Raw genomic sequence first — 17,402 nt, 5'->3', positions numbered from 1 at the left:
AGTGTCTATCCAAATTTACTTCTTGTTCTTTACTTTAAAGATAAGACTTTTTTCACATACATACTTTGTAAATATTGTTACCCAATATAGACACTCAATGGTTTATCTTACCTTTTTATTCTTTTAATAAAGCAAAGTTTTTCATTTTATGAAATACAACTTACTAAAATTTTCTTTTATGTATCAAAATTCCATTGTCAAGTTGAAAAACTATTTACATAGTTCTATATTCCAAAATAATTAGGCTTATTCTATATTTCTCTAAAACTATGCTTTGTACCAAAATAAAGTTTTCCTTTAATTCCATTTTCCATAAACACTTTTGACACACAAATGTGTTTATGGATTCTCTATTTGGATCTAGTGATCAATGTGTCTATTTCTCTGCTAATGTGACTTTCTTGATTCTTAGCTATATAATAAGACTTAAAATGTAATAGACATTGAGTTTCACTTATTCTTTGATTTTTAAAAATATTTAAGCTATTCTAGGAGCTTTGCTTTTCCATATAATCTGTAGAATAAATGTATGAATGTCTGTAATAATATTTCCTGGAATTTTGAGAGGAATTCTATTAAATCTAAAAATAACTTAGGAGACTATTGATTTTGAATTACCTAATTTACCTAATTGTTAAGCACATTTCTTCTCAATTTCAGTCCTCTTTGATTTTTTTTGTTGGCATTTTTCAGTTTTCCACATAGAGATTCTATATAAGTTTGGCCAAATTTGGTTAGAAGTATTTTGCTTTCTTTGGAGAACATATAAATATTACTATTTTTACTTCAGTTTCTATGTGTCTACTGTAAGTATGTATACAGTAATAATAACTTCAGCTTTTTAGTTTCTAATTTCAGAAATTTCTACTATGTTGATTTTTATAAAAATGAATATTGTATTTCACCAATGTTTTGCATCAGCTGCTTCATGCATATATTAATTGTTCTTTAAGTTTATTGAAATGTTGGACTATACTGATTTCTTTTCAAGTTATACAAGGATGATACATTGCTTTTGTATCATCCTTGTATACCTGGAATAAGTCTCTCCCTGATCTTTCTTTTTTTGTTGTTGTTTTTTTTTTTTATTTTTTTTAACTTTTATATAATGAATATAAATTTCCAAAGTACAGCTTATGGATTACAATGGCTTCCCCCCCATAACGTCCCTCCCACCCACAACCCTCCCCTTTCCCACTCCCTCTCCCTTCCCATTCACATCAAGATTCATTTTCATTTCTCTTTATATACAGAAGATCAGTTTAGCATACATTAAGTAAAGATTTCAACAGTTTGCACCCACACAGAAACATAAAGTGAAAAATACTGTTTGAGTACTAGTTATAGCATTAAATCTCAATGTACAACACACTAAGGCCAAAGATCCTACATGAGGAGTAAGTGCACAGTGACTCCTGTTGTTGACTTAACAAATTGACACTCTTGTTTATGGCCTCAGTAATCACCCTAGGCTCTTGTCATGAGTTGCCAAGGCTATGGAAGCCTTTTGAGTTCACCACCTCTGATCATATTTAGACAAGGCCATGGTCAAAGTGGAAGTTCTCTCCTCCCTTCAGAGAAAGGTACCTCCTTCTTTGATGACCCGTTCTTTCCACTGGGATCTCACTCGCGGAGATCTTTCATTTAGGTTTTTTTTTTTTTTTTTTTTTTCCCCAGAGTGTCTTGGCTTTCCATGCCTGAAATACTCTCATGGGCTTTTCAGCCGGATCCGCATGCCTTACGGGATGATTCTGAGGCCAGAGTGCTCTTTAGGACATCTGCCATTCTATGGGTCTGCTGTGTATCTCACTTCCCATGTTGGATCGTTCTCTCCCTTTTTTATTCTATCAACTAGTATTTGCAGACACTAGTCTTGTTTATGTGATCCCTTTGGTTCTTAGTCCTATCATTATGATCAATTGTGAACAGAAATTGATCACTGGGACTAGTGAGATGGCATTGGTACATGCCACCTTGATGGGATTGAATTGGAATCCCCTGGTCTGTTTCTAACTCTACCATTTGAGGTAAGTCAGCTTGAGCATGTCCCGAATTGCACATCTCTTCCCTCTCTTATTCCCACTCTTATATTTAACAGCAATCACTGATCTTTCTTTGAAAGATTTTTTTTATTTAATAAATGTGAATTTACAAAGTGCACCTTTTGTTTTGTTGTGACTCCCCCCCCCGCCAACCTCCCTCCCTCCCGCGGCCCTCCCCTCTGCCACTCCCTCTCCCATCCCGCCCTTCATCGAGTTTCATTTTCAATTATCTTTATATTCAGAAGATCAACTTAATATATACTAAGCATGGATTTCAACGGACTGCACTCATACAGACACACAAGGTATTGGGTATTGTTCGACTAGTAGTGTTATCCTTAACTCTCAAAACAAAACACATTAAGGACAGAGATCCTACATGGGGAGCATGTACCCAGTGACTCCTGTTGTTGATTGAACAATTGGTACTCTTATTTATGACGTCAGTAATCACCCGAGGCTCTTGCCATGAGCTGTCTAGGCTATGGAAGCCCCTCGAGTTCACCTAATTTGCTTGATTTTTTGATATTTTGCTAATATTTTTAGTTAAGATTATAAGAAATATTTGTCTATAAATTACTTTTTCTGTGTTTTAATATCAAAGAAATCATGGCCTTACGCAATGAGCCTGCCACACAACTTTAAATTATCCAGTTATGGAAATGTACTGACTTCGGGAAAGCTATGTCAAGTTTATCAGTGAAAAATGTATAGTTTGGCTATGCCCCAAGACATATAATATTTTTGTCAGAGCTGTTTTAATTCTATCTGACATTTTGTAGTTTATATAGCATGTTTATTTTTCTCACACCTTGTCAACAATCATGTTATGATACTGTATGTGTTGTTGACCTGTTGCTCTATTTACCACAAGATAGTTATATTTCATTAGCAAATAAACTACTCTCCTAGAAATATGTTACATGAAGGCAAGGCAAATTACTAAGTAACTGTAACATGTCTGGGATGCATTATTTTTTCATAATATCATTTTCATTAAAATATTTTAGACTTCTTACCTCCTTAAAATAATCAAATCCAGTGAAGACAAGCAACTTGTGTGTAGGCATGTGTGTTTTATAGAACATATTCAAACATAAATGATACTGTGGAAATAATACAAACCACAAAAGCAGAGCATCTGAGTTCATTCCCTTGCCCTGTTGCCTATTAGCTATGACTTTGGACAAATTTCCTGTCTTCTTACATGGATATGGTAGAGATATTTACATTAACCTTATATAAGAGAAATTTAAATGAGATCATGGTAGAGCCAAGGCAATGTAAATATTACCATGATTCTCTGTATTACACTGTGCTTTAGATGACATAAAATACAAGCTCTGGTGCAGATGGCGATGCCCAAAAAATGATTTTGAAATATCCTCAATTTATAGTGAGATTTTTGGATATTCCAATCTGGGAATCACAAGATGCTATGGAGGAACAAAACTTTTAAGAAACCTTAAGAGAGGGCAACAATATATTTTGTAGGAGAAAAATACTATGAAATACTTCCAGTAAAAAAAAGTCTGAGTTCAAAAAATGCTTCTATATTCACAAATTTTATTCATTTTGTAGTGCATACCACACACTCACCACCAACATCTCAGGGAAATCCTGAAATAAAGAAGCCAAAATAGTTTGATTTAATACAGCATTTCAAATATTTAAATTTGAAACTTTAAAAACTATATCAAAATCATAAACAACTGTTTTTTCCACATGATGTCTCAGATCATTCAGTAGGACAGTCTTTTTTCCCAAGAAAGCAAAACAAAAACCAATGCAAGGAAATGATATCTGGAAAAAATATTTCCTTGTTAGATGGCTGTTGATGAGCAACTTGATATGTTATCCCTCTTAGTATTTTTTTTGTTTGTTCTACTTAATAATTTTGGTTGAATACTGTAATCAATACACAATTCTTCTTAAGTGCTGAAACTTAACTGAAAAGTGATCACTGTTAAATAAAAAAGTGGGAATACGAGAGGGAAGAGATGTGCAATTCAGGACATGCTCAAGCTGACTTACCTCAAATGGTAGAGTTAGAAACAGACCAGGGGATTCCAATTCAATCCCATCAAGGTGGCATGTACCAATGCCATCTCACTAGTCCCAGTGATCAATTTCTGTTCACAATTGATCATAATGATAGGACTAAGAACCAAAGGGATCACATAAACAAGAATAGTGTCTGCAAATACTAGCTGATAGAATTAAAAAGGGAGAGAATGATCCAACATGGGAAGTGAGATACACAGCAGACCCATAGAATGGCAGATGTCCTAAAGAGCACTCTGGCCTCAGAATCATCCCGTAAGGCATGCGGATCTGGCTGAAAAGCCAGAGAGTATTTCAGGCATGGAAAGCTAAGACACTTGGTGGGGGGGGAACTAAATGAAAGATCTCCGCGAGTGAGATCCCAGTGGAAAGAACGGGTCATCAAAGAAGGAGGTACCTTTCTCTGAAGGGAGGAGAGAACTTCCACTTTGACCATGGCCTTGTCTAAATATGATCAGAGGTGGTGAACTCAAAAGGCTTCCATAGCCTTGGCAACTCATGACAAGAGCCTAGGGTGATTACTGAGGCCATAAACAAGAGTGTCAATTTGTTAAGTCAACAACAGGAGTCACTGTGCACTTACTCCTCATGTAGGATCTTTGGCCTTAGTGTGTTGTACATTGAGATTTAATGCTATAACTAGTACTCAAACAGTATTTTTCACTTTATGTTTCTGTGTGGGTGCAAACTGTTGAAATCTTTACTTAATGTATGCTAAACTGATCTTCTGTATATAAAGAGAAATGAAAATGAATCTTGATGTGAATGGAAGGGGAGAGGGAGTGGGAAAGGGGAGGGTTGCAGGTGGGAGGGACGTTATGGGGGGAAGCCATTGTAATCCATAAGCTGTACTTTGGAAATTTATATTCATTAAATAAAAGTTTAAAAAAAAAACTAGATTGGACAACTGAAATCTGAAAATTTAATATTTATAAAAAAATAGAAGAGTCACTTAAATAATTGTTTTTGAAACACTTTAATGGACTATATTTGTAACATTTACCCACTTAAGAGATGGGCCAAGGACCTCAATAGACATTTTTCAAAAGAGGAAATCCAAATGGCCAACAGGCACATGAAAAAATGTTCATGTTCACTAGCAATCCGGGAAATGCAAATCAAAACCACAATGAGGTTTCACCTCACCCCGGTTAGAATGGCTCACATGCAGAAATCTACCAACAACAGATGCTGGCGAGGATGTGGGGAAAAAGGGACACTAACCCACTGTTGGTGGGAATGCAAACTGGTCAAGCCACTATGGAAGTCAGTCTGGAGATTCCTCAGAAACCTGAATATAACCCTACAGTTCGACCCAGCCATCCCACTCCTTGGAATTTACCCAAAGGAAATGAAATTGGCAAACAAAAAAGCGGTCTGCACAGTAATGTTTATTGCAGCACAATTCACAATAGCCATGACCTGGAACCGACCTAAATGCCCATCAACGGTAGACTGGATAAAGAAATTATGGGATATGTACTCTTTAGAATACTATACCGCAGTAAGAAACAACGAAATCCAGTCATTTGCAACAAAATGGAGGAATCTGGAACACATCATGCTGAGTGAAATAAGCCAGTCCCAAAGGGACAAATACCATATGTTCTCCCTGATCGGTAACAACTGACTGAACACCAAAAAGGAAACCTGTTGAAGTGAAATCGACACTATGAGAAACGGTGACTTGATCAGCATAGCCCTGACTGTTAATGAACAACTTAATACATTATCCCTCTTAGTAGTTTTTTTTTTGTGTGTTCTACTTAATATGACTGGTTTAATTCTGTAATTAATACATAGTTATTCTTAAGTGCTGAAATTTAACTGAATTTAACTGAAATGTGTTAAACATAAGAGTGGGGATAAGAGAGGGAAGAGATGTACAATTTGGGACATGCTCGGGCTGACTTGCCCCAATTGGTAGAGTTGGAAACATACCAGGGGATTCTAGTTCAATCCCATCAAGGTGGCATGTACCAATGCCATCTCACTATTCCAAGTGATCAATTTCAGTTCACAATTGATCATAATGAAAGGACTAAGAGTCAAAGGAGCACACAAACAGTCTAGTACCTGCTAATAATAACCGATAGAATAAATAAAGGGGAGAGTGATCCAACATGGGAAGCGAGATACTCAGCAAACTCATAGAATGGCGGATGTCCTAAATAGCACTCTGGCCTCAGAATCAGCCCTAAATGCATTCTGATCTGGCTGAAAAGCCCATGAGAGTATTTCTGGCATGGAAAGCCAAGACACTCTGGCAAAAAAAAAAAAAAAAAAAAAAAAAAAACACCCTAAATGAAAGATCTCTGTGAGATCCCAGTGGAAAGAACAGTTCTTCAAAGAAGGAGGTACCTTTCTCTGAAGGGAGGAGAGAACCTCCACTTTGACTAGGACCTTGTCTAAACAAGATAAGAGTTGGAGAACTCAAGGGGCTTCCATAGCCTTGGAAACTCATGACTGGTGCATAGGGAGATTACTGATGCCATAAACAGGAGTGTCAATTTGTAAAGTCAACAACAGGAGTCACTTGCACTTACTCCTCATGTAGGATCGCTGTCCTTAATGTGCTGTACATTGAGACTTAATGCTATAATGAGTACTCAAACAGTATATTTCACTTTGTGTTTCTAAGGGGGTGCAAACTGTTGAAATCTTTACTTAATGTATACTAAACTGATCTTCTGTAAAAAAAAAAAAAAAGAAGAAATTATCAATTCCCAACTTGACTCTCACTGGGATTAAACATGACAATAGGTCTGATCTGATCTGATTGCATCATCATTTAAAAAATCATCTATTATTTTTCACTTTATGTTTGTGTGAGAGCAAACTGTTGAAATCTTTACTTAATGTATGCTAAACTGATCTTCTGTATATAAAGAGAAATGAAAATGAATCTTGATGTGAATGGAAGGGGAGAGGGAGTGGGAAAGGGGAGGGTTGCGGGTGTGAGGGATGTTATGGGGGGGAAGCCATTGTAATCCATAAGCCGTACTTTGGAAATTTATATTCATTAAATAAAAGTTAAAAAAAATCAATTACAAAAAAAAGAAAAAAAAAAGGTGTATCATAGGACAGTATATGACACAGAGTCTTTAGAAAATCAAATAAAGTGGCATGGGTCACATTCAGAGAGTTTATCTGTATCCTTCCACAATGACCTGCTTTTTTATACTCATGAAGAAACTTATTTCTCAAGGAAGACAACATCAAAATTTTGGTATTTCCTCATTGTATCTGTAGACCTAAAAGGTTTCTGCTGTAGCAACATGTATGACAGGTGTTGTTCATAGGATTATCATGTTTCCCAGGATATAGTCATATGGTGACAAAACCTGAAAAATATATTTGGACTTGATTGAAAGACTCCACTAAGAGACTATTGGCATTCATAAGAGAGTTTGTTTTCTCTGATTTGTGATAGCTTATAAAAAAGTACATGTATATGTGTGAATCTAACATCTTGAGATTTTATTATTATTTATAACCCTTGCCTCTACACCTAAGGAACAGTAGTCTTTCTACTTTCTACTTGTTGAATTCTTTATTAGGTGGAGGATTAAATCTGTGACTATAAAGTAAATTAAAAGTATGTTATTAAAAATTAAAAGGGAAAAATAAAGTAAGAAATGAGGATGGTAGGATCATTGAGAAATTTCTTTATGTGCTTAAAATTGTATATATGAAATACATGAAATTTGTTCTCTTTTTATAAGTAAAGAGATCTCAATTCTAGCTTTCCAATTTGTAGCACCACTGTAGACCAAATGCCCATCCTGAGAGTGTAAATTATTGAGAATGTTATAGCTCCACAGCCCAGAGGAAGAAAAAATACAATAAAAAGGCATCTTGTAGTGCAAAAGAAAGCATACCATGTAAATAATTTGTTATGACATAAATCTGGGGTGGGTATAGAGGGCAACTTGAACTCTGATTCCCTGTGTAGTTCAGTCTCTTGGGTCCATTAATTTGTGCCCAAGGGTCTTTTAGACAGATTCTCAAACATCCATGCATTTTTTGCTCTCAACGATGCTAACAATATAGAAGAAATATTCTTTTTCACAGCATTTCAACATTGCTGCTTCTGGTCTTGGCCATGTTCCAATAATGGAAAAACAAGAGAAAAACATTTTGACCATGGTTTCTTAGTCTTAGTACCTGAGTTTCCTGTTCTTATGAAGAGCAAAAGAATTTCATCCTGGCATTCTGTTCCATGTTCTTAAATAATGCATCCCAGAAGTGAAAAATAGATTCAGAAATTCTTAAAAAATCAAGACAATCATAAAAATAAATTCAGGAAAAATATGCTTTATTGTTAGTGTATAAAATTCAATATAGAAAGTTTTTAACCATGATTTAAAAAAAATGATGGAAAATGGCAAGCCAAAGTTTAACAGAACTCTTCACACTAGGTGTTCTTTTTCATGCAATTTTTTGTAATACATTCTCCATGCATGTCTTCATCAAGTAAGACCATAAAAGTTCAACTTCTCAGTATCTATGTTTTTAGTTGTCTATATCTAATAATAAGTTATTTCATCTACTTGTATCTGAAGAAAGCCTCTTTGAAAGTGTTTCACATGGATTTGTTTCCTTGATGTTAAAACTTAGAATTGTTCCATTCAAGCTCTTATGTAAATATGAATTCTCATCTTTTACAACATAAAACACAACCAAAGATTTTCACAGAGGAACATTTGGTGAGACACAAAAGATTTTTTTAACTTTTATTTAATAAATATAAATTTCCAAAGTACAACTTTTGGATTATAGCGGCTTTTCCCCCCTATAACCTCCCTCCCACCCAAAACCATCCCATCTCCCACTCCCTCTCCCATCCCATTCACATCAAGTTTCATTTTCAATTATCTTTATATACAGAAGATCAATTTAGTATATATTAAGTAAAGATTTCAACAGTTTGCACCCACACAGAAACGCAAAGTATAAAGTACTATTTGAGTACTAGTTATACTGTTAATTCACATTGAACAACACATTAAGGACAGAGATCCTACATGGGGAGTAAGTGCACAGTGACTCCTGTTGTTGATTGAACAATTGACACTCTTATTTATGGCGTCAGTAATCACCCAACGTACTTGTCATGAGTTGCCAAGGCTATGGAAGCCTCTTGAGTTCGCCAAATCCGATCTTATTTAGACAAGGTCATAGTCAAAGTGGAAGTTCTCTCCTCTCTTCAGAGAAAGGAACCTCATTCTTTGATGGCCCATTCTTTCCACTGGGATCTCACTCGCAGAGATCTTTCATTTAGGTGTTGTGTTTTATTGTTGTTGTGTTTTTTGTGTGGTGTTGTTTTTTTTTTTGTTTTTTTTTTTTTTTTTTTTTTTTTTTTTTTTGCCAGAGTGTCTTGGCTTTCCATGCCTAAAATACTCTCATGGGCTCCTCAGCCGGATCCGAATGCCTTAAGGGCTGATTCTGAAGCCAGAGTGCTATTTAGGACATCTGCCATTCTATGAGTCTGCTGTGTATCCTGCAGATCCCTCTCTCCTTTTTAATTCTATCAGTTAGTATTAGCAGACACTAGTCTTGTCTATGTGATATCTTTGACTCTTAATCCTATCAGTATGATCAGTTATGAACTGAAACTGATCACTTGGACTAGTGAGATGGCATTGGTACACGCCACCTTGATGGGATTGAATTGGAATCCCCTGGCACGTTTCTAACTCTACCAATAGTGGTAAGTCTAATTGAGCATATGCTGAACTGTACATCTCCTTCCTCTCTTATTCCCACTCTTATATTTAACGGGGATCACTTTTCAGTTAAATACAAACATTTAACTGAAATTGTGTGTTAATTAAAGAGTTCAATCAATGGTATTAAATAAAACAAAAAAAAATACTAAAAGGAATAAAGCAGTAACTTGTTCATCGACAGTCAGCACAAGGGCTGATCAAGTCATTGTTTCTCATATTCAGTTGTACCAATTGCGGTTACACATGTATTCATGAATTATTGTAGATACAGTAGCACAAAGTCAAATAGGGAGAAGTCAGTTTGAATACAAGCAAACTGGAATTTGGTCACTCAAGGAACTAGCGTAGATGATAGTAGTGACAATAAATCACCTTTCCATATACTGCCATCTTGATATGTCTACTTTCAAAACACTAGGATATATCTATGATTGCCCAAGTGCCACATTCATGTGAATCTGAGTTTTCAAGGCCTAATAATTATGATAGAATAGAGTGATAGAAATAGACATATAGATCACTCTGGTAGCAAAAGTTTGCACTCTAGCAACCAATCAGAAATCTTGGAACTCTATGTTCTATCTATCTATCTATCTATCTGCCCTTTACTAGGGTGGTATCACCCCAATCCAATTGCAGTCTTGCTGTCCAAGTAAATCTCAATACACCTGAACTCACTTCAAATGTCTGCTCTATGGGATGACTATCCTACTTATATATTGGATCCTGTTGCCTTTTAATTTTCAGTCTTATTTCAGGTCTTCATTTAAAGGGCCTGGACCAACTGGCAACAGTTTCTAAAAGAAAAGCACACAGCTTATAAAAGTAGCCTCTTACCTCTGTATACATTTGGCTTGCATTCCTCAGCCTTTTGAGCTTTGTACATACACAAGTTATTTACACATAAATTATTGAGAAATTGAGGAATTCTAATTTGTGTCTCAATAGTAAAAACTTCATAGAATTTTGCTGAAAATTTTTTATGATTTGTTTTATATGGAACTCTAAAAGTCTATGAAACCATGAATAATAATTTCAGAATAATAAACAAATGAAATCTAGCTCCTTGAACTGTGACATTTAATTTTTAATTAATTTCTCTTGCTCAGTCTGGAAGGTATAAAAGAAGAGAAAACAACATTTATTCATTTGAATAAAACTGGATGAACTGTGCCCCTCAGATTGTGTTTATGTATATATTCCTTTGGGAAAGAATTTTTTCCAGGAACATGATTCTCTGATTTCTTCTTTCTAAAATGAAGGCTGATCTAGACGATTGTTTCTCAAACTTCAAAGTGCTCAGAATCAACTGGAGGCCTTGTTAAAATTTCACATTCTATTCTTCATATCCTTCATGTCTTTAGAGATTCATATTAAATGGGTCTGTAATAAAGCCCAAAAGTCTTATCTTCTTCTAAATTCCCGTGGTTGAAGACTCTATTTTGAAGAGTTAGGCTGTACCTCCAAGAAGTTTTTTCTAAAATGAACAACTTCTCTTTAAGTAGTAAAGCCATGGATTTCTGAGACAGTTCTCAGCTCTGTTTTTAACAACCACATGGTTAGGCCAGGCATAGAATTTGCTTTCCGTAGGCTGCAGCTTGAACATGCAGCTGATTCCGAGGTCTGGACAGGATCTTTATAGCAATAGAGAACATACCACAAAAGTAACTGGAAGCTCTTAGCACCTCATTGTCAAATCATATGATCTTTCATCACATCTCTTTTCTCTTGAATAGGCCATTGCTCAAGTGTGAACCTGATTATTGCTGAAATGGTTGAAATAAAGGAAATTTATGTCTCTTTAGCAACCTGGATTTCCTTTGAGATCTTTATGATTTACGGGGTGATGTTTAAATTTAGTGAGCAGCATACTTGGACTACAAGAGATCTTGACGTCTTTTATAAGACATAGTTGAGAAAGAAACAAAAGTTAGCTGAATAGTTGAATCATTGCAGCTGTCAATAGAATTTTTGCAGCAGTTTTGTGCACATTTTCATTAGGTTATTGCATAAATTTTTCTATTTAAATTAGAATGAAATGTGTAACTAAACATATTCACTGGAATTGAAAATAAGACATTCTTATCAACTAATTTCTTTGCAATAGTACTAAGATATTAAAATTATGTGAAATACAGGTAACTTCTAATGATATCCAGTAACCCAAGAAAAGAGACTGAAAAACACGGATGGAGATGGAAAATGGGAGAATATGTGCCTAATGTTCCCAAAGAACAATGAGATAAAAGAGAGACTGTTGACAAGTACTAAGATTACATAATACACAATTACATTGTAAATTCATAAAACACAGTTAAAATATTTCAACTATAACTAAGGTTATTGTTTTATGTCAAAAGATCTTCTTTGCCACCCGCTAAAGGAATATCTTGCACCAACTCTAAACCATCTGAACCTTAGCTTTCCTAGCTAAAAAATGGGAATAAAGAAGCATTCTGTGCAAGTCTGTTATGAGGAGTAAACAGATCATGTATGTGAATGCATGTTGCCAACAATAAAGCACTATACAAACACAGTATTATACCATTTACTATCATTACACTTGCCACTTGGATGATAGAAAAAGACAAATACTTCTGGCTGGCACTGCGGCTCACTAGGCTAATCCTCCACCTGCGGCGCCAGCACCCCAGGTTCTAGTCCCAGTCGGGGCACCGGATTCTGTCCTGGTTGCTCCTCTTCCAATCCAGCTCTCTGCTGTGTCCCGAGAGGGCAGTGGAAGATGGCCCAAGTGCTTGGGCCCTTGCACCCGCATGGGAGACCAGGAGAAGCACCTGGCTGCTGGCTTCGGATCGGCACAGTTCCAGCCGTGGCGGCCATTTGGGGGATGAACCAACGGAAGGAATACCTTTCTCTCTGTCTCTCTCTCTCACTGTTTATGACTCTACCTGTCAAATAAAAAAAAAAAAGAAGGAATCCAAAGGTAAGACTTAAGAAAAAGAAGAAAGATGTCTTTATAAAAGAATATAACAGATAGATAGAAAGATAGATAGGTCATGGATATCTACTTAGGTGGAAATATATTAAAATTACACACTTCTTCCTATATTAAATATATATTGTTTCAGTATATAGAGATCATCCTTCACAAACATTGGCATCAAAATTTGACAAAGAGAAGCTACAGTAGGTATACAAAAATAGACTGAGAAAGAAAAAATCATTCAAAAGATAAATTGGACTGTGTGTGTGTATGTATGTGTGCAATTGTGCTTATAGTAAACAGTTTAGTGTAAGATCTCAGCAGATTAATTACTGGCAATTTGCAGGCAATTCATAGAAGCCTTGTTGGTAGGTAAGAGAAAGAGATTGTTCTGATTGACTTAAAAGCAAGGACAAAATCATATCTGTATGAGCATCAAGTGAATCCTATAGCCTAGTAGAAAACTAGCGCTGATCACTTGCCAAGTAGAAGGAAAACAAGTTCATACTTCTTTTAGGTACTATCTATGAATGACTCAGTTTTGTGAAGGAGGAGTGGAAATGAATTAGAATACTCTAAATATTGAGATTCAATTGCCATAATATGCTTAGAGCTTTATCATGGAATTGAGTGCCTGGAGGCAGATGAAGAATTTGACCCAATGCCCTTATCCAGAAGTCCTCCAACTCCAATCTAATGAACACATACTCATAATTATTTCTCAAATAGTTTTTATCTAATTTTAAAGTGGATAATTTATACCACTTGTATAAAATGCATTAGGTTTCATTAAAATATTCAGCATTAGTAGAACTTTGAGCAGAATATATTTCTTACAGTTTCACAAAGTCATACATATTTATAATATTAAAACTCTTCAGTTGCTTTAATAATAGAATCTCTATCCCATAGATCTGAATACTAATTTTAATATGCTACAGTAGTAGAAAGCTATGTGCATGAGAAAATGCATTTGCATTTTATACTTTCTAGTTTTTGTGCTTATTTCTTTTTATTACAATTTCTTTTAATTAAACTTTGCTTTTCCAAAGAAAGTCTTTTTCCTTTCTTTTTCTTTCTCTTCTTGTCTCAATAAGGTAAAAAATCCAAGAACTTGGGAAGTATTTAAAACATTCTGTTAAAGAAGACAGAAGAGGATCTTGTCTTAAGAGTCCTACAGCAAAAGGAAGACCTTTCTCTCTGTCTCTCTCTCTCACTGTCCACTCTGCCTGTCAAAAAAAAAAAAAAGTCCTACATATCCTGCTTTATCTTGGCTGGTTTTGTTTCAGTACAAGGCTTTATTGAATGGGTCACTCACTAGCGAAAATATGAGGTCCAGGGCAAACAATCCATGGCCGTTTTTTATGGCAACTTTGAAAAGAGAATAGCAAAACATCAAATTGGTAGATTGTTTTTAGTGTATGTTTCCATCCACAAATCAGCCATTTCAGAAAGCCTTATTAAGTGGTCAATTAAATACCCATAATGCAGTGACTCTAAAAAATCTAATCTAAATCTAATAGATCTGTGATCCATCATCTATACACCTAGCTTTCCCCTCATATCTGGAACAAGAGAAGGAGGTCTATTTTCACTGCTCTTATTCAATATGGTACTGAAAGTTTTAGCAAGAGAAAGACTGAACATCAAAATTGGAAAAGAGGAGGTGAAATTATCCATGTTTGAAGAAGACATGATGACATACATGGAAAAATCTAAACATTCCACCAGAAAGCTGTTAGAATTGATAAACTAATTCAGTAAAGTGCGGACTACAAAATAAACATACCAAAGAAAGTAGCTTTTAGTTTTTGCCAAAATTTATTTATTTTTTTGAGAAGTAGTATGACAGACAGAGAGAGGGAGAGTCAGAGAGAAAGATCTTCCATCTTCTGGTTCACTCCCCAAGTGAGTAGAAAATGTTTCTGTGTATACACTGGATAACTAACACAAGAGAGGAATGATATGCATCCAACTGGAGTTGAAGTATTCATCTACTTCAAATGAATCACAGATGGTAATTTCCCAAATTAAAGAGTATGATTATTAACTTTTCATGCCGACTTGACCAGGCTAAGGGATATCCACATAAGTAACACATTGTTTTTGGACATGTCTATAAGATATTTCCAGAAACAATTTAACATTTGAACCAGAGGACCTAGTAAAAAAGATTTCCCCTTTATGTGGGCAGGCATCATCTTATTTTGAGGACCTGAATTGAAAATCAAGGCATAAGAGCAAATTATCTCTTCTTGCAGAGAGATCTGTATTTCTCTTGTTCTTAGACATTGGGATTCTTGGATCTTAGGCCTTTGAACTATGGGGTTTACACAAAAACCCCTAATCCCCCTGCCCCAATTCACAGTCTAAGACTGAGTTATTTCACTAGCTTTCCTGGTTCTCTAAGTTGAAGACGGCAGATCTTTGGACTTCTGAGCCTTCATAATTGTTGTGAGCCAATCCTCATAAAAATAGTTATTTATCTCTATATATTCTTTTGGTCTATTTCTCAGGAAAACCTTGACTAAATCGCCTGTGAAAGTGCTCTATGAAGAAAGAATACATTTTCAGCATTAGCTGTAGCCAAAGGAAAACCAACACCAAGTGGATACCGATCAGCTATATAGCTTTTCTGCTTCCTTAACTCTTTTTCTTAAACAATATGGATGACACAAGCCAACTAACTGAGTAAACTCTAGGTTGAGAAACAGAGAAGACATGAGCAATTTTCACCTTTTCCAGTACTGATTTCCTGCCTTAACTTGAGAAAAAATTTTTTTCATGACATTGAATGTCACATAAGTGAAACTGTGGTATGACTAAAAGTAATTGGATTTCTTTAAATCTATGAGTGACAAAGAAATCCGTGCAAATGCTTTAGGTTTCATTCAGAGGCTAGAAAGGAACCATCTCCCAAAGAGCTTGTTCAAATGGTAAATGTGGGAAAAGAATTACTGATTATCCTGCATGTGTCCTGCTTGGTTGCTGTATCAACTTCATAGCACTTCTGAGTCACCAGGGATGTGGTGAGGACAAAATGACATAATGAATATGAAAGTACAGCTGTACTATAAAGTGCCAGGTGACTGTAAGGGGCAATGAGTTTGAGGAGTGAGGGTGGCTTATTACCATTAAGGTCCCTTTAACCACAGACTGTTTGGTACCAGACATATTTGCATAATCTAAGTGATATATGGTGTCCAAAGGAGACCATAGTAAATACATACAGGAAGTGCTCATTAAATTCTAGGCGAGGCTCCTTCACTCTAAGCCAGTGGAAAAGCTTTGGTTTGAATAGTGTTTGAAACAGTGTTCAAGAAAAGGCAAGTTTGCATCTCCAGTAGCTTTGCAAGTAAAGAATAGCAGTGGTCTGTTGTGGTGGCGAGATTTCCTATCATTCCTACTGTATAGAGTAGCTCGTATAGGGTGAATAAAATGCAGACTGGCTTAAAATCAGGTGGATTGTTGTTTGTAAACTTTCAACAGAGAATGCAATTTTTCATTGCATGCACTTGAGATAGACTTCCCTATTGCCTCTCCCTCTTCTGCATTGATTTCTCACTGCCTCACACCATTGACTTCTTCCTCTATTTTAGTCCAAGAGATGAAATATTTCTAGAGACTTCAACCTGGGTGTGAGACAGATGTGTTGAACCTGTATTCATTTATCATTTCCTAGGACTGTCTACCACCTATGCTACCTAAGTGAGTCTCTCCATGCTCCTCCATTGCCGCAGATTTCCACATTCCTAGTGCAGCCTGCATTGGTGAGAATGGTCTTCCCAGATAGAGAAGAACTGTCTTCAGCTTAAAGCACAAAGAGAACTTCAAACTAAGGCTCAGGTTGCCTTTGTGAGAGACAGAATCTTGCCCATGAAACATTCAAACTCACTGGTATTGCAGACACAGGATCTATGGTAAAGGAAAGAGTCCATAGAGTAAAAAGACATATAATATAAGCTTTTCACATCCAGATGGATGTCTGGTGAAAATTTTAAAACAATGCAATGAATAATTTTTGCTCTGTTGGGAGCATGCAAGAGGATCATATTCATTCACATCCAGGAGAGGGCATGGACTTCAATTGTTCTGAGAACACTTAGGATTAAAGAAAGAACATGGGCTCCAGTGGAGATTAACATCTAAGTGTAAACTCAGACATTGCCACTTACCTGCACAATGAAATTGTGTTACTTAATTAGCATCTCCAATCAGTTTCCTCACCTCTAAAATGATGAGAAAAATTCCTGTCTTGGATATGTCTGAGGACTCAATGGTTAAAGCATAGGATATCAAAATGACTAACGAGGTTACATGGACTAAAACATGTAATTGGAGTGCATTTGCCTAACTGATTGTAATATAATCAGGATCATGCTGGCTACAGAGTAGACACTCAGAAATGCTTTTTCTACTTTTATTGGAGAATATACAGTATCTTAGAACTTAAAAGCATGATATCTTCAGGCAATGCTCTATGAAGAAAAAGGTTCGTACGTGTAAATAGTTTTTCATGGCCAAGTGAAAAAATGCATACACTTTAAAATCACCATTTGGTATTTCTGTCACCTTGGGTGAGTATAATCTATCATCATCTTTTTTTTCCATCATATGTAA

Source organism: Oryctolagus cuniculus, chromosome 1 (assembly GCF_964237555.1).
Source record: "Oryctolagus cuniculus chromosome 1, mOryCun1.1, whole genome shotgun sequence".
Taxonomy (NCBI): Eukaryota; Metazoa; Chordata; class Mammalia; order Lagomorpha; family Leporidae; genus Oryctolagus; species Oryctolagus cuniculus.
The sequence above is the reverse complement of the archived record's forward strand: the minus strand, read 5'-3'. Positions refer to the sequence as shown.